Genomic DNA, 7,049 nt, shown 5'->3' with positions numbered 1-7,049 from the left:
CCTCAATTTGTAAAATGAAATAATGACATTACCATCTTGAAGAATTGTTACAAGGTTATAATTATAATGTGTTCAGCACAGGGTCTACCAGGGCTGCTCAGAAATGGCTTAACAAATGTTAGAGTTCTTATTTTTATTTACTGCTGCTGCTGCCAGGAGCACTGGTGGTATAGTGGTTAAGTGCTGGGTAGGAGTATGCTTCCAAAAAAAAAAAAAAAAAATGCAGCCTTGGCAACCCTGTGGGGCAGTTCTACTCTGCCCTACAGAGTTGCCAGGAGTCAGAATTGACTTGACAGCAACAGGTTTGGTTTTGGTTTTTGCTGCTGCTGCTGCTAGAGAGGCTGAAGGGATGGAGCTGAGTATCACTGTCAGAGAAACAAATAGGTACCTAACAGAAGTCACAGTCAGGAGACAAAGCAGAGTAAAAAGAACACAATGGTGAGGGATCTCGTAACTGTGCTTGGAGCTGAACTCGTAGCTTTTTTTGTACACTTAAGTCTGTCATCTATGAATGTCCACCTAGCTCTACTCTGCCTTGAATAAACTTTTCTCTGAATCCAGTCATTTGTAGGAACTGCTCTGGAAAGCAAATCTGGCATCATTTCAGGTCAAAACCAAGTTATCTTACAAATGTGCTTATTGCAGAAGAGTGAGAGAGAGAAGCTTGTTCCACAGGAAGGCTTCCTCTAGTATACACTGAAGGACATCCACTGGATATTGTTAGCTTGGCTTCTGAGGTCAAATCGTAAGATACTTGACCAAAGAGAAATGGCTGATCCAGTGTCCAATCTCTTCCCCTTCTGCTTTTCCTCTGACAGGCTGTTAGTCTGCACACAAATCCAAGATGTACCAAAGAATATTTGCCCTGTGTTTAGCCAAAACAGAAGGTGCCAGCAGGTCGCCATCATGCTCTGTTAGAGCTTTTTGATACAGATTGTTATCATAGCCCACTGTGTAAGATGCTGTCAGGGAATGTGTAAGGGCACTCCAAATTTTGGGGGGTGTGACGTAGCTAAAATGGCTTACACAAGGTCTGACTCAAACTCCATTTTTGTCCTAGGCTCTGCTTCTGTTTCTGGGAAGGTGACCTACGAGTAAACAAGGCAAGGGCAGCTTGCCCTCAGGAAGAATGAGGTAGAAAGTAGATTAACTAATTTGCAGAAAAGTGCTTACACAAAGAAATTGCCCGGGCATGTCCTTAATGAGCTATTGAAAGTAACCAATCAGGAAAACTTACCTTAGCTAGCCAATCAGAATATTCTTTACTGTTACCTCCTGATTGCAGCCTATATCTGCACCCCTTAGATTCATGGTCTTCACATGCTAGAAGTCATAAGATTCCCCGTTTGAATGTTCTTATGTTTTCAAATAAATTCTTTTCACTATATTTTAAAGAGTCAGAGAGTCTTATTTTCAGACACTTGTTTGCCAAAAAAAATAGATTTTTGGAAGTTGCTTTTATTTTCTTCATATGAATAGCCCCTTTACTGGCAAAATGTGAAACAAATACCTCTCTCTTATTCTTGGAAAAAACTGAAATTTTTATAGGTCTGAATGCAAATGTTGCATCTGCAAGGCGTTAAGTGTTCTACTTTGTAATGTGAAATATGGACATTTCAAACTGGGTGGTGTCCTTGAAGAATTCAAGAAATTTTATCTTGGCCTTAAATGTATGTGAGCTGCACTTAAGAAGTCCTGATGACACAATGGTTAAGTGCTCAGCTGCCAAACAAAATTTGATTTTATTTGATTTGAATTCACCTGGCAGCTTCCGTAAAGATTGTTGTTGTTGTTGTTGTTATGTGCCGAGTCGGACTGGACTCATAGCTACCCCTCCTTGGGTTTCCTAGGCAGTATCACTCCAGAAGTAGATTGCCCCATCTTCCTTCTGAGGAGTGGCTGGTGGGTTTGAACCGCCAGCCTTCTGGTTAGCAGTCAAGTGCCTTAGGCACTACGTTACCAGAGCTCCCAAGAGTTGTTGTTGTTATGTGCCATCGAGTCAGACCCGATTCATAGCGACCCCTCTTTGGGTTTCCGAGGCAGTATCACTACAGAAGTAGATTGCCCCATCTTCCTTCCGAGGAGTGGCCGGTGGGTTTGAACCACCAGCCTTCTGGTTAGCAGTCTAACGCCTTAGGCACTATGCTACCAGAGCTCCCATCTGTAAAGATTACAGCTATCAAAGAGAGAAATTAATAGCAGATATCTTGGTTTGATTTTGGGGTTTTCTTACCTATGAAACCAACTATTCATTATTAATTCATATTAAATCATATTCATATTAATTAATCCCTGACCAAAATTAATTTGTCAGCAGCTTTTCTTTCACCCAAAGTTGCAAATCTTTTCTTTCCTGTTAGAAGCCTGGCTTACTAAACTTGAATTTCAAAAGATATGGCTGGGTAGAGGGGTAGAAGCCATCTCATGACCATATATCCATTGATCACAGTAAAAGGAGGAGAGCAGGTTCAATCATGTTAAAAAGATTAACTAATGGTTGATCTTCTAAGTTTCTCCCTCTTCTCTTTGTAAGCCCCATTGTAACTAGCTTCTTCAAGACATTTGCTTTTTCTGGAATCAGAAAAATCTCCCTATATGCATATAGAATAACTGCTCAGAATAAATTTTATGTTCAAATATTGTTGAGTTTTGATTATTTTCAACACAGACAAGAAAATCCTGTGGAGCAGTTCCGCTCTGTCACATGGGGTCGCTACGAGTGGGAATCTACTTGACAGCACCTAACAGCAATAGGCTGCACTTATTCTCTACTTAGTATACATTCAGACTGAATAGCATAGACTTTGGGAAATGTATTTTGGGGTCCACTCCTAATTGCCTAGGCCAGACAATGAAGCTGAGGCCATTACTTGGGTAGAGGATGATATTTCCCATCTTCTATCACCCTAAGGTGGTAGATGAACATGCTTAGGATGTGGGGGCGGGGGGGAGCCTGCAGTGTCAAGCATTCAATCTGCAACTCCTTTAGCATTTATTAGAGTTTTTGTTAGACGCTATACAGTTTTTGCCATTTTCAGTAAATGGCACAGTCATTTAAAGTAAACCAATTGTTCAAACTGAAAACTTCCCTTTTCCTTCCCACTCTTCTATTGAATCTATCAGAAAGTACTGTCAATTCTGCCTCCAAAATAGACTAAATCTCAAGCCCATGCTCTTGTTTTACTTCTCCTCACTGCTGCCATCATCCAACTTGCACTGTTTTCACCTGAATTATGGCAGGAGCCTGCCCTGATTTTCTCTTGATCCTTTTACTTCACTCTTCAGAGAACCCAAGGATTCTTTTAAAAATACAAACATGGTCAGATCACTTCCCTGTTTAAAGCCTTTCACCATTTTACCAGTGTTTTCAAGGAAAAAATCCAAATACTTAGCATGGCCTATAAGGCCAAGTGTGGACTTGGTGCTTGATGAGTTTAGATTGGGCCCTGGCCTCTGGAAAGACCTACCTGGAGAACCCAATTGTAGGGCAGTACTAAGTGATCCTGTCAGTCACCATGGTGATAGGTTCCAGTGCAGCTTCCAGACTAAGACAGACTAGGAAGAAAGGCCAGATGATCTACTTTTGTGAATTGGCCAGTAAATACCCTGTGGATCACAACAGAATATTATCCAATGTAGTGCTGGAAGATGAGTCCCCTAGGGGCCATGGTAGCATAGTGCCTAAGGCATTTGACTGCTAACCAGAAGGCTGGTAGTTCAAACCCACCAGCCACTCCTCAGAAGAAAGATTGGGCAATCTACTTCCGTAGTGATACTGCTTCGGAAACCCAAGGAGGGGTCGCTATGAGTCCAGTCTGACTCAATGGCAAACAACAACAACAACAACATAATTCAAAGCAAGTCTTTCTCTTAGTCCCAAAGATAAGAATCAAAAATTGTGTAACTTATGTAAAATTAGCTGCTTTTTCTTATCTGCTAAGGGGCTGGCTTTAGCCAAACATTTTTTATATTTGATTACAACAACATTATAAGATAATAATTTTGTCTCCACTTTGGATATATGGAAACTGAGACTCAAAGAGATTACATTGGTTACTGAAAGTCACAAACTTTAAAAATTATCAAATTATCTTTCTTCATGTAGGAAAGGGGCTGATCTAATGTTTAATTTATCACACCTGATGTATTATACAAAATTGGATATTTGTTTTTTATCTGTCTCCCACAACTAGAATGACAGATCTTCACGAGGGTAGGGATTTTGTTTTGTTCACTGCTGCCTCCCTAACACGTCATATACTGCCTGGCTCATAGCAAACCTAAATAAGGATTTGTTTATGAATCAAAGAAATGAATGAGTAAGTAAATTTCAGCTGCTTTAACCACCTGATGATTTTGATTCAGAGTTTTACCACAGTAAAAAAATTGGTAGGTATATCTATGTGTTCATAGATTTGGTGTTAGATTTTTCTTTTTCTTATTCTCTGCACTAACTAACTGCTATTAAAATATCACTTTGGCTTATTCAACCAGAGGTTTCCACTAGCAACAAGAATTAATTAAATTATGAGTCATCAGCAGATGACATACTAAAACAGATTATTCCCCCCACAATTATTGTTTTTTCTGTTTCTCTAATTACAAAAGTAATGTAGTAAAGAACACAAGCGGGATGTATTCATTTTAAAAAAACAAGGTATGTACTGGTTAGAAGAGATTTTCAAGAAAAAGAAAGAATGCAGAACAATGTTTATAGTATGCTTTTCTCCTGAGGACATTAATAATAATAGTTATTGAGAGTTTACTATGTGCCAGGCAGTATATTATACCCACTACATGACTTATCTTATTTAATTCTTTTAAATACATCATGCATTAATCAGTAATATTACCCAAACCCAAGATTTATTATTTTAGTTTTCATTTTGATGCAATCCCAAACCTAGAGAAATGTTGCAACATACAAAGTATACATATATGTGTATGTGTGTATATATGTGCTTATATATATGTACCTATATACATTTTACATCTATATTTGCTTTAATTTTGCCATATATGAAAAGTCATGAAATCATAACAATATCTACAATCTCATTCTTACACCAGACTTTATCTTAGTTTTCTCTTTTTATACGGAAGTCCCTGGCTGACACAAACAGATGAGTGCTTGGCCACTAGCAGAAAGATTGGCAATTCATACCCACCCACAGGCACCTTGGAAGACAGGCCTGTGACCTGTTTCTGAAAGGTCACAACCTAGAAAAGCCTATGTCACACAGTTCTACACTGATACATGCGAGGTTTCTATGAGTTGGAATAAAGTTGATGGCAACAAACAACCTTTCTCTTCTCCAAAAATGAAAAGCCTGCCTCCAATTGTCCTCAATATATTTACTTACTGGATTTAACTCCTGTACATAACAAATCTCTTACCGCCTCCACTGTCCCCAACCGTAGCAGGGATGTCTTCCTCACGCCTCTAGTCTCCAACACTCCACATCAGCTGCCCCCCACCCTCTACCACCATGGAGGAATCTTCCCCAACTCAGTCTCCAACACCCCATGGCAGCACAGAGGCCAGGTTGTGCTCATTCATGAATGCTCACCCCATTCCACTTGGAATGTGACCCTCTACTTCATCACGGCAAGGATATTTCCCTTGCTCCTTCAGGGATGTTGTTGTTGTTGTTATGTGCCATTGAGTAGGCCCCAACTCATAGCGACCCCTCCTTGGGTTTCCGAGGCAGTATCACTACGGAAGTAGGATTGCCCAACCTTCCTTCTGTGGAGTGGCTGGTGGGTTTGAACCGCCAGCCGTCTGGTTAGCAGGCAAGTGTCTTAGCCACTATACTGCCTCAGAAACCCAAGGAGGAGTCGCTATGAGTAAGGTCCGACTCGACGACACATAACAACAGCAGTTGTGTAGTGGATAAGGCGTTTGTCTGCTAACCAGAAGGTCAGCGGTTCAAACCCACTAGCCACTCTGTGGAAGGAAGATGGGGCCATCTACTTCCCTAAAGATTTACAGCCTCAGAAACCCAAAGTCCAATTTGAAAGGACCAGCAGTTAGACTGAAAGCATAGATGTTCTGTTATTTGCATAGGAATGAAATCTGAGAGGTGAAGGGGGGAGGAGAGAGAAAGGGAAAAAAAAAAAAAACTGCACCAGGAAGAAGATATTTCATGAGCTGAATCCCAAGCAACAGCAAAGTCACCACTAATGTCACAACAATGTTGCCAGCTAATAATGGGCTGCTTCTTAACTGTCGGGAAATGCAAACAGCACAACATTAAAATGGTTCTATTTTTTTCCCATCCTTACAATAGCAACACAACAGAGTGCTAGTCTCAGAAAGACAAAGGCTGTGAAAATAAATATGCATTTAAGTCAAGAGGTTACTGGACTGTGACTTTTCCTTGAGATACTGGGTAATATATCCAAAATACCCATACCACCACTAGGAACATCTTTTGAGACACCAATTTGAAATCAACCAGCAATCTCAAATGACTCAATGACACTCTTGCCCTACGCTGGCCTGCCAGACAGCCTGGCTTTCTCTTTTCCTCACTTGCTTTGGCTGAGTTGCCTCCAAGAGCAGACACCCCGGCCAGGCCTGCATTTCCCTATTACCATATAACTGTGTTAGTGGGGGGGCTGCTTGGCTCCTGGTTCATCTGTCACAGCCAAGACAGTCCTAAGTTCTGCTCTTTCTCTCTAATTGCAGCATTGCCTGTGATTCCCCAGAGTTGAAAATTTACCCTTAGTTCTTCTTACTTTCCATTTTGCTATTATTTTATTTTTACTTTTTAAATTTTTATTGTGTTTGTTGTTTGTTGTTAGGTGCCATTGAGTCATTTCTGACTCATAGCGACCCCATGCACAGCAGAACGAAACACCACCCGCTCCCACATCAGCTCCACGATCCCTGCTATACTTGAGCCCATCATCGCAGCCACCGTGTCAATCCATCCCGTTGAAGGCCTCCCCCTCTTTCCTCGACCCTCCACCCTACCAAGCATGACATCCTTCTCCAAGGAAAGGTCCCTTCTGACAACATGACCAAAATAGGTGAGACGAAGTCT

The sequence above is a fragment of the Orycteropus afer genome, unplaced genomic scaffold, assembly GCF_000298275.1.
Source record: "Orycteropus afer afer isolate SDZICR_OR568_19922 unplaced genomic scaffold, OryAfe1.0 scaffold00084, whole genome shotgun sequence".
NCBI lineage: Eukaryota > Metazoa > Chordata > Mammalia > Tubulidentata > Orycteropodidae > Orycteropus > Orycteropus afer.
Note: the sequence above shows the minus strand (reverse complement) of the source record.